Source organism: Photinus pyralis, unplaced genomic scaffold (genome assembly GCF_008802855.1).
Source record: "Photinus pyralis isolate 1611_PpyrPB1 unplaced genomic scaffold, Ppyr1.3 Ppyr1.4_LG2, whole genome shotgun sequence".
In the NCBI taxonomy this organism is placed as follows: Eukaryota; Metazoa; Arthropoda; class Insecta; order Coleoptera; family Lampyridae; genus Photinus; species Photinus pyralis.
In genome coordinates, this window is record NW_022170403.1 from 48,886,941 (window position 1) to 48,906,390 (window position 19,450).

Here is a 19,450-nt window from a genome sequence, read left to right on the forward strand (position 1 = left end):
CGTCCCATGACTAAATCTAAGCGGTTACATTACACTCGTGTTTGAAAAGAATTTCCATATAGGCCAAAAGTTAACATGCAGGCTAGTAACTTTACTGACATTGAGTACCAGGTACCATTGAATAAAAAATTTTATAATTTTATTCAATGCAGGTACCCAGTACGTGACATCTTTGGAATTAGAACAATGGAGCACCACTTATTTGCAACGAGAATTCATAGAATATTAAACTATATACAGTAAGTTTTGTAAATGACTTTGGCTCTTTTTAATCAACCCCATGTTTATTGGGCGTAAGAGACTGTGGACCAAATAAATCTGAAGGGACATTATTACGTATTCCTATTCAAATTGTTCTCACCCTCTAAACCTAAAGCGATAGGTTGTCTGCACGCCGCACATTAAGTAACCATTCGTTAAATATGAGTGAATGAACCTTAACTGCAAAACTGTGTGGCTGCCCCATCGAAAACAATTTGTTTTAGAGCAAGTACAAAACCTAAACTTCTAAAAATAGTTAGGTAGAGTGGAATTTAGGTCTAATTACCCAAACAGTTAGCAGTTTTTCCACCTGTTACAATTAGTCGTCTTAAATACTTCGCTTTTATAAAACAGGATAAATTCAGGGGCGTCGTTAAAAAGCGAATATTAATTGTTCAAGGCAGGCGAGAGTCACTCGCCCCCTACTATCATTGCATTAATCGCATAATGAATTAGTTACCGTCTGTCTTTTTAATTGCTTGCATACAATTAATCATTGCGAAAGGTGCGTACAATTTGCATCTCTTCTTTGAAACATTTTTAATAAGGTCTTCTTACCAGCACCGGAAATTGCAAAATTTTTTCTCGGAAAGCTTCACAGCCCTGAACCCAGGTAGACACTAGGTAGGCAGAAAGGAGTAGAAGGATGTAACTATTATGTCAATAATAAGGTACACCTCTGCATGAAACGGCGAAAAGGTTAAGAGTGTGGGTAATTATGAATGAATTTTAATTACGGTTCTATTGTTCATTCTATACGGGAAATTGTACGACCTCTAACTATTATTCTCATTTTGCGATTGTTGGGTTTAGCTATACAAATCAAAAATGGTAAATACGAACATCTTTAAAAATATGGGAGTGAAAGTTTGCTTTATTTGGCACCTAATATCCATTCGTGTTGAAAGGATTAAACGCCGTTAAAATTTTGACAGTGCCAGAACTTTAAACAGATGTCTAACTGAGCGTTTTATTAATAATGACTCTCTTTATTGTAGATGTTTAAAAACAGTTAACGCAAAAAATTGCGGTTTAACAAACTAGGTAAGTAAACATGTGTAGGCAACACGCGTGGAAACCGCAAAAGACAAGCGGAGTCGAACATATTCCCCACATTACATCATTTCCTGTCTTCTACGATTAATACGTTAATTTGAAAATTTGTACCAATTGATCAGATTGACAAGTTTTCACCTGAACTGATCGGGGTTCGTTAGTGGATCACCTCAATTTCAAGCATTACATTGTCGGCAACTTTTTCCATTTCCATGGGTGTATAAGCCGAGGCAATTAGTGATCGATTTCAGAACCGCGCCATCAATTGCGCCCCTCCCCTTCCTCCCAATCTACTAAGGGCTCAATGAAACAAACAAACAAACTGCAATGTCCTAACTTTCATGTTGGCGAATGCGTCAATCACTTCATAAAAGTGCACTGATTGCGAAAATTCACTTTCACTGAAAAGAAGGGAAAGATCAGTACTTATCGTTTTCCTACGTAGCTGTCCATTTTTAACTCTTCAATAATTGTTCGGGTAAGAGTGCCTGTATTTGGCAGTTCGCCCAAAAAATGTACATATAGCTTGTTTACCATTGCGTAACCTTACTTACTATCTACTTGTCGAATTCGTACACGTTTTTTTGTTTTAAATTAAAATACTGTTTTCAAAACTTACAGGTGGTTTCGTTATAATTTTGTACGCATGTGCATGTCTTTTTATATCCAACGATACGAACTGATCACTGATCAGTTATCAACAGAGCTACGTTCATTAATGCTGGATAAAGAACACAACTACCAGAACAATTATTGAACGCATTATGTCAAATATTTAATATTTCTTTGCTTAAGCATCGAGGTGGTTCACATTTCTTTCTTCATAGGCTTGGTCAAGGAGGACCAAGTCTTCGAATGTATTTAATAGTTTCGATTTCTGGGGACGCTCAGCTTTTTAGACTCCCACACCCTCAAATGTTAGTGAAGCATGGGCTTGAAAATCACGCATTTAGCCAAGATTTCTGTTGACGCCAAATCTTGAAGCTACAGAAGCACGAGGTAAATATAGGAATATAAGAGTAGTTATGGCTCGACAGACAGGCAAAGAAATCGGTTGCAATAGAGCAAACTAAAAATTGTAACGCTAGAGGCCAGTTTGAAATCGTATTTTGTTGCAAAAAAGTTAATCGTGTAGGAATTTCACTAATAAAAGTTTGAAACCGTGTTGGAAATGAAGTTCGTCTTTTCTGTATCATTTAAGTACTCATCTTTGTTCTTTAATTACGACGAATCGTCAGTCGCACGTTAAGGAGTCTAGGTGAGAGCTCAAATTACATCCCTTTTAATAGCTGTATAACGTTACAATCCCTTAGATCAGCATAATAAAAAATCAGACTGTGGAAAGCTTGTGTTACCAATTCTTAAATTAACGACGTTAAGAATAGCTCGGGATTGGTTGAAGAAAAGATTGTAACCAATAAAAATTAAGTGCTATGTTAAAAATATTCCGCTATTTTTTGGGCGTAAAAAATTAACTCGGTAATTAGGAGAAGGGATTATTAGTAAAATAATTAACAGAGAGATCCAGTTAACCAGCCACCGAAAGAAGAGCGCGCCACTTTTTGTTTTCAAATTTTAGTGGGCTCCGGATAGGTTTGGGAGGAAATGGAACAGTAACTCCTGTGGTCATTTTTGTAAACGTTGCCGGGTTGATTTTATTTCATTGTTACGTGTAAGGTTAGCGTAGAACCTGGGGGTTAAGTACACTAGAACTTTTTGAAAATAAATTACTCGTGCGGATATTTATTTTTTTATACAACGGAAAATGATGTGTTCGAATGCATTTTTTGACTTGATTTGCCCGAAAATATCACCATAATATTGAAAGGTGTGGATCAAAGATGTTGTGAACATAAAAAGGACGTACTGGTTTCTAAATATACAAGTATGTACTGTATTTAATATGAAAGAGTCTCGCTTCGATAGGAGAAACTGATGGTTGCTGCTTTACGAGTATTTTCTACATTACTAAGCAGCCAATATTTACCTGTCGAAATATCTTTGTCACTTTTGAATAGATGGCTCCATCTATTGTTAGAATTTTAACCACGTAATTTTGATCGCGCAATGGTTATCGATTGTCCACTTTCACATTTTCCTCTCTCTTTTGAGAGTCGTAACAAAGTGCACTTCGTTTGAACAAACAGCTGAGGCGTTAGTTAGAACGCATGGAATTTTAATTGCCATCATCCATATTTTATTAATCTCTGGCAATTGGATTCATTGATTGCGGATTCTGGAATAATTAGTGAACGGATTCGCCTAACAACTCTACTAGGGAAGATATATTTGCGTATTTTTCTGGCTTATCTAAGTATCGCCATTTGCATTATCTTTTCTTTAGGTTCAGCTGTCACCTGTTATACGACAATTTTCCATCGACAATTTTTGCTTAGGCCTCTTATTTAAGAGGCATGTACATTTTATGACATCAACGAAGAGGGTTACCTTTGATTTCCTTTAGGGTTTCAATTTTTTGTTCAAATGCAAATTTAATTCAACTATAAGGACTAGCTTAAGTTTCGGAGACGCTTTACCTACCATTCCGTTGACGTACTAGCATGCAACCGTGGGTTTAATTCACCGTTACCTGCGAGTGTCAATACCTGTGACATATCTTCCACCTGCTGATAACGAGCGGCCATTTTCTGGAATTGGGTCACCGGGTCATCGATCCTAAACAAAGAGACAACTTCCGTAACTCTTTACGAAATATTTAAATACAGAAATTCATTAATACTAATTTTAATCTGTTTATTATTTTCAATACTTATTATTATAAACAATGATTTTATAGGGGCAGGGGTTGCCAAACTTTTTCAGTTCGCGGCGCACTTATAGGTTTAGTAATTGGCCTCGGCGCCCTACTTAGCCGAAATATAGTGCAATTACACAAGGCGGGTTACGAGAATAAAACAAACGTAAATTGAGGATGACAATGTACTTAACTTTGGATTGATACAGATACAGAAGAATATGTGGAATTTCTAAAAAAAAAAACAAGTTAATCCTCAATCTTCAATGTGACGTGTGAGCTTGGTGGCTTCCACATATCTTTTGAAAGCGTGGAATCAGACTTGAAACTGCTACTCTCATTTTTTGTTCCACATGGATTTTTGAACGATATTTGCTCTTTATTACAGCTACGACCGAAAATCCTGCTTCACATAAATAGGACGTTGCAAACGGAATGAAAATCCTGATGGCTTTTGAACTTATAGCTGGATGTTCATTTCTGACAGCTATCCAAAACTCCACCAAATCGGAGCAAGTGAAGTGAGTTTTGAGTTTACTGTTGCAAAAGAGTTCAATGAGACTCTTCTTCTGGTGAAGTGACGTCTGGTGGGGCTTGAGCATGGAAAGGTTCTTGTATCCACGCAAATTTTTCAACTTCATCTTCAGCAAAGTATGTCGCCAACCACTCAGTCAGTTTTGAAAGATGTTCCGTGAAAAGGGACATCAACTCGTGCGAAATATTGAGCTCATTAGAAGCCGCATAATTGTGGGAAACAGTGGATTCTGCCGATAAAGTGCTAACACAGCGAGCACCATTTGAGTTGTTTTTTTTAATCCTATGAATGTCTAATAAGTTACAGTTTCCCGAGAAGAGAAAACGGGAACGCCTCACGGCGCCCCTGTTCAATTTCAACGGCTCCCCCGGGTGCACAGTTTGGGAACCCCTGCAGCGTATTACTTAGTATCTATTTTGCCTCTTCTGGGTTAAATGCTATCACATTCAAGTAATTTGTTAACATTAGTACCTATTTAATATCTTTGCCATCTCGGTTATGTTATGATCGAATTTGAAACCACTTCCTTCTTGAGAGGTTGGTCGATTAAGTACCGTACCTGTTATACAAGCATAGCATTAGCCAATTAATTACATACCGAACTCTTGCGGCTGGGGAGGTTTTCTTTTGATTATTTGCAGGTTTTAGATGCTCATTTCTTGGCGTCAATGTTAACTTTGTGCAAGGTAAGAGTCGCCTTATGTTTTACTTGTACTTGACTCTATACGTGCGATTTTTTGTCCGAAATATCAATTTATTTGTTTGTGGAATGTTGTTTTAAGATTCCATAATCAATTTAATCGATCATTCTTGATCGGGGTTTTTGTTAAACTGGGGAATTTCAATTGTATAGCAAAGAGTAAGTTATAATTTTGAGTATTTGGGGGAGTATTTTGAATATTTGTGGGTTGCGCTATTCCATTGTGGAGAGAACTTTTATTTTTGCCATTTGTTCGAATGAACCAGTATTTCTTTTGGTACCTCAATTGATTTGTACTGTTTTTACTACCCTCGTATCTCAATTTCATACGGGGAGAGTTAAGTTAGAAATTGAGTGGCGCCCAACCATTGGTAAGTGCAATGAAGGACGAAGATCAAACACCCAGAACGAACTACCGCTGTGACAGATCTCAAGCTTGCATTTTCTTGTTTAACCATAAGCCTCGCCCTGAGCTAAGTTGGTTGTTTATGCGGCGGGTTTGAGGAAACGCAGCGCCAACTCTACCAACCGTTTTACCCACTCTGTATAATAATAAAATACACACAGACCTAAAATAAAAACGGAGCAGTACGAGTTACACAGATAGATGGACGAACAAAATCCAGGCCGATTTTGTATTCATTTTTCCCTTTAGGCCTTTAGGTTGATTTCGCCGAATTGCTGTGCCAGGTTAAGTTAAAACAAATCAGTTAGTCAAACACTAATCACCGATTAGGGAATCACTTCATGGAACGTGATGCATTGGCGTAGCGTAGCTAATCGCGATAGAAACAACTTACGCGTTCGTGCCAGTAAAAGTGAATCAATTAAATTGAACTTTATCGTTTGTGAGTAGACAGACCTGTTTCATTCGTAGCATAACTGCAACACTCTTCAAAAAGACCACCAAAGCGCTTTAAAGTATAATGATACGGGTTAATTTAAAATAAACTTAGAACAAATTATTAAAAAATACCAGTATCCTGGTTGTGGTAAGCAATGTCCAAAAATGAACCCTCCTCGTTACAGGTAGATAACCTACATTATTTTAAGAAAAGTCAATGGCCATTTGTTAAATATGAGCTTTGTGACTGGTATTTTTTGTCAAAAAACATTCACGAATTGAATCAACGGTAAAGACGCAACGTACAAAGACTAGGATGACGACAATGTGAAAGTTACTGTTAAACGGCTTCCAAACCACGACATGCGAGTTAATGACCTTATTATCTACAAGATTAATTGCTTTCTGTACGAAACTCAATGTAACACCACTTTTTGATTTCCTCCAACATCTTCTAAGTTAAAATTTTATTTTCATTGTCCTCGAAATTCTAAGATGCAAAAACAGGTTTTATTATTTATTTCTAGTACAGAAATATTTGCACACGAAAAAGATAAACTGCGTAAAACTGTGCGCTTAAATATTTTTGTTATCAATTTAAAAACACTGGAAACGTTTGCTTGTTTTCTTGCGGAGGCAATCTGTTTTTACGGTGGTAATTGTAGAAATTGTGATTGAATTCATAGAATTCATTTCATTTTCCAATCCACCTTTTCTTATTTATATCCGAGGTGTCTGAATGCGCACAATTAAAAAACATATTTGGAGATAAACAAAAAACACTTTTTAGCCCATTAAATTGACAATTTCAAAAATGTATACCATTTGAGCCGTTATTTTTCACTGCTAAGTACTAAAATATAGATGTAAATAATTTTTTTTTAAAGCTTTACCTTACCTACCATAACGATAGAAGTGTGAAATTTTTAATATCTTTTTGCTGAAGAATGCAAATTCAGGCTCCTACATTCTTTCCCCCCCCCCCCCCTCGTTCTCCGCCCAAAACAATTTTGTTCTGGTTTTAAAAGACTTGCATTAGTGGAACACGTTTCAAATTAGATTATTGTAACCATCCGTCTCAAGTAGAACTAGGGGACTGATGATTATATTAGACTCTTAAATTTCAAAAAATACGGTACGGTAATATTAGTACATGTTAAAAAATTAAGAAAGAATGTCTCTATAACAACAAAAAAAAACAAGCAAAAAAAAAATTCAATTTAAAACAATTCTGACAGTGAGGCCTGTTCTTGAACATTGAATAAAATGTTTCTTTTTCAAGTTGGGTTTTGAAAAATACCAGGGGATCTTGATTACCGATTCGGGACATAAAAGTTTACCATGGACAGTAGCAAAGGACTCTCGATTATGAATGAGGTGGTAAATGATATTCTCCGTCGATAGATCATGAAAAACAATGTTGGTATGCAAATTTTCAGATTTAAATGATCAATAATAGCCGAGGAAATTCATTTCTCAAGTGGATAAAGACCTATGACACGTGTAAAATTCAAGATTTTATCCAAAACCGCGCAATGAGCCAGTTATTAGTATTGAAACCTGATATGTTTTCCTAACTCTACAACTAAGAAAGCAATAGTGCCGATGTCATTTGAAACAGACTGTAGAAAATAACTTAAATAAATAACCACAACTCCATGGAAACCTCGTCCTAAGCGAATACTTTAAAATTTAAATAACCAAGATTTTTCAATATATTTTCATTTCGATCTAGATATCCATGAAAATGGTAAAATAACCTCGGTTGTTTGTTGTAAAGTATCTGACAGCTTATTTTGAAGTTAATTACATAGTGCCGTTTAAGTTTATTTCTTAGTAAATGTGCTTTTTACCCGCCCTATACAGTACTGAAGAAAATGGAAACGTGTAAGTTATTTTTCATCTGTTATTCTTGTTTTGTTAACAATCTACTATAATAAGTCCAGTTCCAGTTATTGTTTTAATACTGTTATGTACATTTATCATTTTCATGGATAACTAGATCGAAATGAAAATAATTAATAGATCTGAGTTATTTGGGTTAGGTTTACTAGAAGGACTGATTACACTATGGATGCTTTGATTGAAAGTGAAATTATGCTATTATTAGATAAAAGTGCAAAATTATTACTTTTATTTAAAATGATAAGCCATTGTAAAATGATAAAGGTACATGTTTTTTCTTTGTGCAGAATTAATTTGTATTTAGGAATTTGTTGTTTAAACTATAATTTTCGCATAAATTTGACTGTCTGTTAAAAAGAAATGGAAGTAGTTCGACGATAATGATCTGTTTACAAAATATTGCGCGTTTATTTTAAAAAGAAAGTAGAGGAAGTAAAAGGAAGTTTGTAGACCATCCTTGGGTCTTGACGCTCCGTTACGCTAGAGGACTGTTTTGTACTCGTATTTTTGTGTACCCAGGCGATCAGGTGGTTTTCACCACTGCCAAATTTTTTCCAATAATTTTTGTAAAAATTTTGTTCACGAAAATTTTGTGTAATTGCAGACACAGTTTGGATAGATATTTCTATAAAAATAATAAAAAGTAAAACGTGTTTTAAAATCTTGAGAATTTACGCGAGAATCGGCGCATAAAAGTGGCGCACTCGCAAAACAGTGACTTCTAACCTCCAATATATTTCGTGCGACTGAAAGTGACATTTTTTAACATAATTGCTTAGTGCTCAAGGTTTTGGTTTTAAATTAGCAATGCCGTGGACTCAAGAGGAAGTCGAAATTTTAATCGAATCGAAAGAATGAAGTACGACCAAATTGTGGTTATGTTGTCAAATGACAAATGTGAAGGTTGGTGCGAACAGCTGATCAGAATTTGGTTGTAAGTACGCATGCTCAGGTAGAAAATTTAATGAAAATTTGCAGAGGTAGCATACGACTTCCACTCGTTAAACATCGAAAAAATTTCGCCAGAATTTTTTCTCAAATTATTTTAATAATTTCTACTAAATTTTCTATAATGTCAAACAGGTCTAAGTTGTCAATTTGAGTATGTAAACCTCAGATATTAATTATAACGTAACGCACTATAAAATCTTTTGGCAAAAGGTACCTTCCGAAAGAAAAGCAATTAAAAGAGTGGAGGGATGACCAAGTGATACTCTCCGTTCTCCACGGACACTGCGTTAAAAGTAAACCCCGCAAAGTATCGCCACACGTGTAGAAAAAATAATAGGAGAGCAAAGGGAATGTAGTGTGCTACGTTTCTTTATCTATCAGTAAAATTTGTGAACAAGCGCCTTGGTTAATTTTGCCAATTGGAAAAGTTAGTATCACGTGGCCGACCTTTAACCTTTACGAAAGGAGACAAATCGATTTTGAGATGTTCAGGTTAAGCAAAAACAATTTGTACACGAGCAATTTTTAAATATTTATTACTTTTGCATCCGATCTGATAAATCCCATTCGCGAAACGCGTCCCGATACAGTTGAGAGCGAACTTTCGTTTTGTTTTGTTTACGGCGATAAAAAGGTAGGTAGCTCGCGATTATTGAGTTTTTTTTTAGCGGAACTTGACGAGGTCACTGCCCACTTGCGTCTAACTCGTACTTGAATTTAACGTCGGGTCGGCGGCGCATGCTTTTCAATGTTAAGCGTCGCAATCTTGTCTGTACGTAAAATGCCGTTAGATTACTATTGTTTCCACGAGTAATCCAGAAAAAAAACTGTACAAAGGATAAACCCGAATATATTTTTTTGGACAAATAATCACAGTTTAATGACCTTTGAGAACGTCGAGAACCGCCAGATCGGGCAGGGTTAGAAGTATTATTTTATAGATTTTCAGAAGGTTCTCACAAATTTCACGATCGTCTCTTCATAATGATTTAACTTAAACTAAACTAAAGTACAATAACAATAAAACCACTTAACTAATGAATATAAATTATTCATTTTGAACAGACAAGTTTATGCGTTAGGGTACAATTAGAAACTTTAATCGGCGAGATGATTTTATTAAGGGAACGTAGTCTGAAGTTGGCATAGTGGGGATTGTCCAAGTGAAATGAATCGATGTACTTGCAATTGAGATTATTTAATGGTCGCTCTACCCCTAACCATAAATGCCGTATGCGGAGGTAGTACGGCATAATTCCACCGAATCCACTTCCTAATGGGGATATAAAGGCACGTATTGATAGGAGGGTGTTGGATCGTCGCCTTGGCAACATTAAACGTATAAAAAACGCGATTTTGAGCGGTTCGGTTTACATAAATTGAGCAGAAGAAAATAGTAACCTTATACGTTTTGCTAAATTTCGAATACCAATAATATACGAAACAAGTATAAATTGTGCACAACGCTTGTGCAGATAAAGCGCATTTTTTTAAATAGAAATAACTTAGTGAATGGTTGGGTAGTAGCATGCAATATTTATTGATGTTTACCTTCTTGCTAGATGATTAAAGAGGAGGTGACACATAAACAATTTAAAGGTCGCTTATGGCGTACATTCCAAATCTACGCTATATAATGCAAGAAGAAATCAAATCCCTAAATATTGTTTTCCCTTTGTTTCGAGATATTCACAATTAAGTTTTCACATCGTCAGTAGATGTGTTTCGTTTAGACCATTTTTCCGCCATTTAAGAGTATCTCCTCGGTCCTCCGGCACCATTCTGCAGATATTTGCACTTTTTCAACCATCACCAATGGATATATTTCTTCCAAAGCTTACTATAGTAGGTATAGTCACAGCCGTCTATAATTACAAGCCATGCTGAGAAGTTTGGCAACGTTGTTCGAAAGTCAATCGGTGGGCCGATATAAGTTTTAATGGCGTCTTGTTGCTCTTGAAAAATGGCATTTTCCCTCTCTCCTGTGTTTCGCCTTGGCGGTTTTAATATAGAAGAAAGATACTTAGGCAGCTTACAATTGTGCATATATATTATTTATTCACAAAAATGGATAATAACATTTTTATTTGACTTTAAAATTCGGAACGCTGTAAATTGGTAACTGCATCATAATGTGTTTTCCATCGGGATCTCCGAAATTGGTGAACTTCTGTCGAAAGAGGTCGAGATCAAGCACACGCTTGAGCACTTAATTTCGGCAAAAGGACAGTAAATCGTTCTGCATCAGCGAGGTTTTATCAACGACCAGGTGTGATTCGGAATGGCAGACTTTAAGCCAGTCACTACTCCAGTGGGTCTAGGTACGTAGCTTTTAAAGAGAGGAGCACCGTAGACTTCAAATTCCCGTACCATGAACTCTTGGGAATAAATTGAAAGGTTCCTTCAGAAAATCGATTTGACATGTCAGTGCTAGAATACCTGAAATACAAACTAATTGTATTTTTTCACGATAAACACTTACCGTACTTACGTACCACGTAGTGTGTAGGTCATATTTGAGCTTGTACAGGTACTTTGAACAAATACAAGTGCTTGTAAAGGGTCCAGTAAGGAGTAGCCTGCTTTAGAGGTTATGGCAACAAATCAATATATTTCGTTTAGCAACTTACCTGAATAATAATTTCTGTTCATCCCATACGGACTCAACGGAGTAACACAAATTGTCGCAATCTCTCTCTGTTAAAACAGGTAAATAGGAATATTACAACCAAAACACGTATAAAATACACCTGAAATCTGTCAAGTTGAATTAGGAAATCGGCCTACCATGCAGTGTTGCCATAATTCTCAGCACGGCTTGTAATTATAGACGGTTGTGGTATAGTAGACTCTGGCTCAATACATTGTCCAGATTGTCAACCGTGTTGCTAGGATGTTACAAACTTCCCTATATGTGGGTCTCGCGCTTTCGCGCACCCCCTGGTATAAATAAGGCTGATACCTTAGCGAGCCCGTAATAAAATGTGGTGTTTGCGTGTGTTTAACGAAGTTCCGCTTACAAGCCCATCCTGTCAGCAGTGCGTCCTCGCGCCGATTTTTCAGAATAATTTGAAATTGCAAACAGAGATTTTTTTGTTTTAATATTATGTTTTAAATTTATATATTTTTGAAGCGGGATTAATTGGGATAGGCGGGATTTTTAATTTTCTATTTTTTTTTAAATAGGTAATCATTACATCGCAATCGCATTTTTTTTTATTCCATAATGCATCGGAATGTAGATTTTTTAATCATCTCGGAATCACATCGGAACCGCGTTTTTTGATCCCGGAATGCATGTGTGACTTTCTTTATTTTTTTTTCAAATCATTCCGGAATTACATCGGAATCTCTTCTTTTAATTTTTTGATTCCGTAATGTAACTTTTTTCCATTCCGGAATTACATTGGAGTCGCCTGTTTTAATTTTTTTGCTTCCGGAATGCATCGGAATGTGACTTTTTTTCATTCCGGAATTACATTGGAATCGCTTTTTTGAATTTTTTTTATTCCGGATCGGAATGTAGTTTTTTTAAAATTCCGGAATTAATCGGAATCGCCTTTTTATTCCGGAACACATCAGAATGTTTTTTTACCTTTTTTTTGAAATGGGATCATTATTTTGGAATAATTAAAACAAAAGATTTAAAATAAACTATTTTTTTTAATACATAGTTTTTTTCAAAAAAATGCGCCCCACCATTTTTTACTTTGTTTGCAATAGGACCTCGCTTTTTTTGTTATTTCTTTTTCAAATGGGACCTGCTCTTTTTTTCAACGAACGCATCTCGGAATTTTGTTTTTAATTTTTTTATATTCCGGAACACATCCCGGAATGGTTTTTTTTTATACGAGAACACATCTCGGAATATTTTTTTTAAATTCCGGAATCATGGGAAATGATTTTTTTAATCATTCCGGAATACTTTTTAGCACATTGCCACTTTGTCCGTCCGTTCGTCCGTCCGCTCGTTCGTTGAGACGCTACTAGTTCTTTATCTTAAGAGCTATTGGTCTACTTTTTTCGCTATTTGGTTAGTTATCGTGTCAAGGCTTGCACCAAGGAAGGAATTTTTTCTGCGTTTATTGCTAAAAAAGTTATTGTAAAAAAACCAACAAACCGTTTTTTACATGTTCCATAATTTTACACTTTTGCCGTTTATTAACGATCCTAGAGATCGTTTATAATTTTGTATTGCTGTCTGTCTGTTGGTCTGTCCGTCTGTTCCTTTGTCTGTCCTCTGTCCGTGTCGTGTGAACGATAACTTCGCTTAGAAATGTCCGATCGCTTTGACATATCCGTTAGTTATGTACTGAATTGCATGAAATTCAATATGGGCATAGCTTTAGCCACATAATACGCAATGCCAAAAGTTGAGTCGAATCGATACAAAATTTACAGTGCCCTTTTCGCATCTCGACCATTTATAAACCGAATTGCAAACTTTTTTATTTATAAAACTATTTGAATGAAATTTGATGCATAGGCACTTGGAATAAATGAAAATCTAGCGCCAGTTTCAAAATTTGATTTTGCGCATGCGCAGTGCCAACTTTTTTAGTTATGGAAGCATTTAAATGAAATTTGATACATAGGCACTTGGAACAAAGGAAAATCTAACGTTAGTTTCAAAATTTACATTTGCGCATGCGCAGTTCCAACTTTCTTATTTAGAAAAGCATTGAAATGAAATTCTTCTTGTAAACTGAAATGGATTGTACATTTGCAACGCTATCTTTGATATTTGTGACCGGTTTTTACGATTTTAACAGAAGTTTCATCTTACAAATGGGAAATGAATGCAAGTGGAAATGCGCTTTTTGTAAACCGTTTACGATTACTTTTTAACTTGTTTTAAATGGGATAATTAATTAGTTACTTACGAAAAATTAAAAGAAAGATTTAATATAAAATAATTTTTGGAGACAAAAAGGCTTTTTTTCTTAAAGGAATATTTGAAAAATATGTTGCTTACTCTTTTGTTTTTTTTATTTTTATCATCTTTTTTTGCTTAAAATGGGAACCAAAGCTGCTCTTTTGTTGTTTTTTAAAAATTGGTTTCTTTTTTTTGTTTGCAATGTAGCATTCTTGTGGTGTGAAGGTCAGACTTTCAATTTGCCATGAGGAGCTACAGTAGTTCGTAATTTGTTTGGGAAAAACGTGCCCCTCCCTTGCAAATACCCTGTTTCGAATGGTGGATGGACTTTTGCATTTTAATATTAGGTATCGTCTACCAGCTACGTGTTAACCGTCTACAGCCACCGAATTTCCAACCAATTAGTGCTAAAAAATATTTCTTCCAGACGTCCCAATCGATATTTGTGAGTACCCCCCTCGGATAATTCCGAAATTTTATCGCCGTTTGATATACATCTTTGTGCCTCCGGACAGACAAAACGCAAACAAGAGCACATTTTTTTAATTAATAAAAAATGCGTTAAAAAACATTTACATCTTGGAGACTACGAGTTTTGTTATTTGTTATTGAAACAATCATTATTGAAGTACACCCCTATAATTGTGCGTGAGAGTGAAAAGTTACAAATACTGTTCAAATTGTCCACAATTTTCGACATTTTCGTTAATACCTACATAACTGTATTCTTCAGAACAAATTACTTCTTACTGATCTTAACGTTCGGCCAGCAATATTATTTAAAACATTTTCTATGCTGTAAATCAGGGTAGGTACACATTCTTGTAAACTTTATCCCTTAAATTTAATGTATTTAAATCCGGCGACCTGGCGGCCCATGAAATAGGGCCCTTTGTAGTACCAATCCACTGTTTCGGGAACATGTCATTTAAATATTGCGGTCACCATTGCGCATTGTGAGCAGGTGCACCGTCTTGTTGATAATATGATAATCTCTTACATTCTTGTTGATAATATGATAATCTCTTACATTTAAGGGTACATCATCTAGCATATTTGCTAACGCGTCTCTTACAAATTGTAAATCAGCTGTGAGTGTACCTACCACATATATGAAAAAATATGCTATCTTTCGAAATAGCACACGTGTATTTGTTGTGTTTTTGTTTCAGAGTAATTGTTTTTAGCCATTTTAAAATAAAACTGATAAATCTAAATATGCATTTTTTTCATAAAAATTGTTATCCAAGGGTATACAAATATACAATGAATTCAGAATAAAATTCGCTATCGAATAAGAAAAAAAAACAGTTCTATGTAAAATAACAGAGTTGGTATTTACAGTTTGTGAACCACTGGTTGAAAAAAGTGTTTTTCGCGCTCATTAAAAATAGTCGTAAAATAGAATTGTTTGCTAATTTAACCGACCCCATAGCGCGACTAGTGGACAAAATAAAATGAACACCGTGTATTAAGGATTTCTTAGTGTCCCATCTAATATCACAAATGTTCATAGAATGTATACAGGGTGCTTCGAAATCTTCTCCAATTGCCGCTGTAACGTAACAGAAACGTTGTATCGAAATGACCACAACGGTATGCACGTTTTGTGATTAATTAGAGATGGTAGGGGTTGGGATGTTCCAGAGACTTGTGGCAACACTCTTTTATACGCGAGTGGCATTGTATGCGCGGTCTAAGTATAACAAGTATCTGGGATGTTCCGACTCGCAAATCTGTCTCTTTCAGACCTACGGAATCGACCCGATTGATGCATCATGACACTTTGCTGCATCATAAAAAAGGATGTTGTTCTTTATTTCGCTTTTTGATATCGCCAATTTAACTGTGCCAATTTGACAACTCACAAATTACAACGTTGACCTTATACTATTTTCATATATAAACGTTGCAAAAGATTCAACCTGGGGCTTAATTGATCAATCTTTGATGTCTTAATTTAATTTGTGGACGTCGACAGTACACGATATATTTTTAAAACCCGCAAATCATGTACGTCACAATTAATCCTGTACCTACGCATCTTCCTAAGGTTTACCGTTGGCATTTACATTGAAAAAATTCGTTAAGCCGCTTGTGAGCAAATTTGTTTTTTCGATTTTAATAGCCCTTATGGACATTTCATGACTTAACGAGAATACAAACATGAAATAATTTTGATCGAATGACACCAATACCAAGTCTGTAAGCAGTTCCAGTTTCAAACATATAAGGAGCGCAACAGTGTACTTTTTGTTTTTTGAAAGTGAAAGTGCACTAAAAATTAAAACACTAAGAGATGTTAGTTTAAGTTAGATTCTTAGTCAAGAAGCTTTAAAAGTATATGAAGATATAAGACGAAATTAGCGCGAAAACTAATTAGAATTACTTGCGGTTTTGGAAGATACGTCGAAACCGATTGTACCGGGATTAACACTGTAAATACCGTCAATAATTGGTAAAAAACTTGTTTACTTTGAATTAAAAAGTTGCGACGGAACAACGTAAAAATCTCCCCAAAGTTGGATGATTTTTTGATTTTAGATTGCCAGTATTTCTAAGCAATGTAGAATTGGTAATTACCGGGTCGAAATGAATCGCTCCGTATTTCAACCGGGTCAACGGAATTGGTATCAATTTACTTCCACTTCAATCTGGCATGCGATTTACATGCATTCCGATAATTATGCACGCGACAAATTCCGCGGTAGGATAAATGTGCATGAATGAAGAAGTCGAAACGTTGCGGATCTCTGTAAGCGGCACAATGGAAGCGAAAAGAGACGGAATTTGCACCGGAAGCTCTAGTGCGATCTTTCGGCGTACCGATTGGTAATTTTTACGGAAATGGCACAAATCAAATCGTGTTAAAATCGATTCAAAGCGCTATTTAACAATCGTTTTAATTCCGTTCCATTCGAGTGGAATAACAAACATGTTATGCGACTTTCATTTATAAATTCTGGAGCTAGTCGACGATTTCCGGTTTTACGCTGTCTGGTTAACAAAACCGTTATCGATTTTATGATAATGAGGCAGATTCGCAGATTAGGTACGTACTCACCATATGTACAGCTTCGCTTCCGAGCGCTTTGCAGATAATTAGATAACGCACATTAAGCATCATTTATCGGTTGTTTACGGCGGATTGACCTATAACCTTCGTGTCGAATTTTACGATCGCCGCAAACGTGAAAAAAAAGAAAGATTAACAACTTCGCCCGCATGTTTTAGGTGTTATCTCGCCCTAAGGTTTAGGTAAAAATTACATTAGAATCGATTTTGAGCACGCAAACGGGGACACGGCCAACGACCTACACTTTGAATCCTTATTCATAATATGTATTAATTAATTTTATGGTAATAGACGTCTATTTATAGTTCCGACGAGAACTTTTCGATTGTTGCTCATTTTACATACTTCGGCGCTTTTTAAATGTTTTGGTTCGTGTTCCAAACTTTTGATACGTAACGCCGTCGTTTCCAAATTTCCTTTAATCTCGTTTCCTAAGTATTTTAGTAAAGGGAAAAATACGGTACTCGGAAGCGACTACTGAATTAAATTTCAAGGTTTGTACTCTAATCTCAAACTGATAAAATCGTTAGAGATATGGCAGTAACTTAATTAATTAAAGCCTTAGGTATGATTCCGGTGGTTGTTCTTAAAGTAGAGCAAGTATTTCCTGGGGTTAAACACTAAATAGGGAGCTAAATTTATTCATCACGAGATTGAAGATTGTCTTGCTTAAGCCCTACAGTGGCGTGGCGAAGTGAAATGGCGCCCATGGCGAGTGCCCCCATTAAAAATCTAGCATTCAGATTTTTTTTTACGTTTTAAACAAACGAAATATAACTTCATTTATATGTATATTTATTATACAGGGTGAGTTTTTTTTTCATTTTAAGCATTGGGATCTCGGAAACTATAAGACATTCGGATTCGATTAAATGAGGAGAGTTGTCGTTTTAAGAGCGTATTTAAGATATGCTTTTGTTTTTTGACAAAAAATCCACAGTTCACTAGATATGAGCGAAAAACTTATTTAGTGATTTTTCATTTAACTGTTGTAGAATCGATATTATTAGAAATACAACAAAATGACACGAATAAAAGTTTTAGACATTTTAATGTTTAACATGATGAACATACTAATTTATTTTTAGATATTAGAATTTTTGAGTTATACAAACTTTAATTTTTTTAGCGCATTTCCACAAAAATAAAAAAAAAATGCGCTATTGTGGCCACTTTGTCCGTCCGTCCGTCCGTCCGTCCGTCCGCTAACTTTGCGACGCTACTAGTTTTTTATTTAAGAGCTACTAATTATGCGCTATTGTGGCCAGTCCGTCCGTCCGTCCGTCCGCTAACTTTGCGACGCTACTAGTTTTTTATCTTAAGAGCTATTGTTCTACTTTTTTCGCTATTTGGTTCGTTATGGTGTCGAGTCTTGTACCAAGGAAGGAATTTTTTTCTGTACCGCTTACAAAAAAAGTTATTGTAAAAAAAAACAAAAAACCGTTTTTTTACATGTTCTATAATTTTACACTTTTGCCGTTTATTAACGATCCTAGAGATCGTTTATAATTTTGCATTGCTATCTGTCGTCTGCATGTTGGTCTGTCCGTCTGTTCCTTTGTCTGTCTGTCCATCTATCTGTCCGTGTGAACGATAACTTTGTTTAGAAATGTTCGATCGCTTTTACATCTCCGTTAGTTATGAAACTGAATTGCATGAAATTCAATATGGGCATAGCTTTAGCCATATAATACGCAATGCCAAAAGTTGAATCGAATCGATTCAAAATTCACAGTGCCCTTTTCGCATCTCGACCATTTATAAACCGAATTGCAAACTTTTTTACTTATAAAAGTATTTGAATGAAATTTGATACATAGGCACTTGGAATAAAGGAAAATCAAACGCCAATTTCAAAATTTGGTTTTGCGCATGCGCAGTGCCAACTTTTTTATTTATGGAAGAATTTAAACGAAATTTGATACATAGGCACTTGGGATAAAGGAAAATCAAACGCCAGTTTCAAAATTTGGCTTTGCGCATGCGCAGTGCCAACTTTTTTATTTATGGAAGAATTTAAATGAAATGTGATACATAGGCACTTGGAATAAAGGATCATCGAGCGCCAGTCTCAAAATTTTCTTTTGCGCATGCGCAGTGCCAACTTTTTATCTATGGCACCATTTAAGTGAAATTTGATACTTAGGCGCTTGGAACAAAGGAAAATCTAACATTAGTTTTAAAATTTAGGTTTGCGCATGCGCAGTTCCAACTTTCTTATTTAGAAAAGCATTGAAATGAAATTCTTCTCATAAACTGAAATTGAAGTAACACGTCAAAAATGGATTGCCCATGTGCAAACGCTATCTTTCATATTTGTGGCCGGATTTTTACGATTTTAACAGAAGTTGCATCTTATAAATGGGAAATGAATGCAAGTGGAAATGCGCTTTATGTAAATCGTTTACGAATACTTTTTAACTTGTTACTTTTAACTTGAAGCATTACTTACGCATTCAAATAAGAATCAAATACTCCTTATTCAGATAAT

The 19,450-nt window shown here is 35.5% G+C and overlaps 1 long non-coding RNA gene across 1 annotated transcript in view; it reads left to right on the forward strand.

The window, feature by feature from the left end:
• The window catches only part of LOC116163387, a 119,728-nt gene that overhangs the window by 70,606 nt on the left and 29,672 nt on the right, over positions 1–19,450 (forward strand). The gene's annotated exons all lie outside the window — the stretch shown is intronic.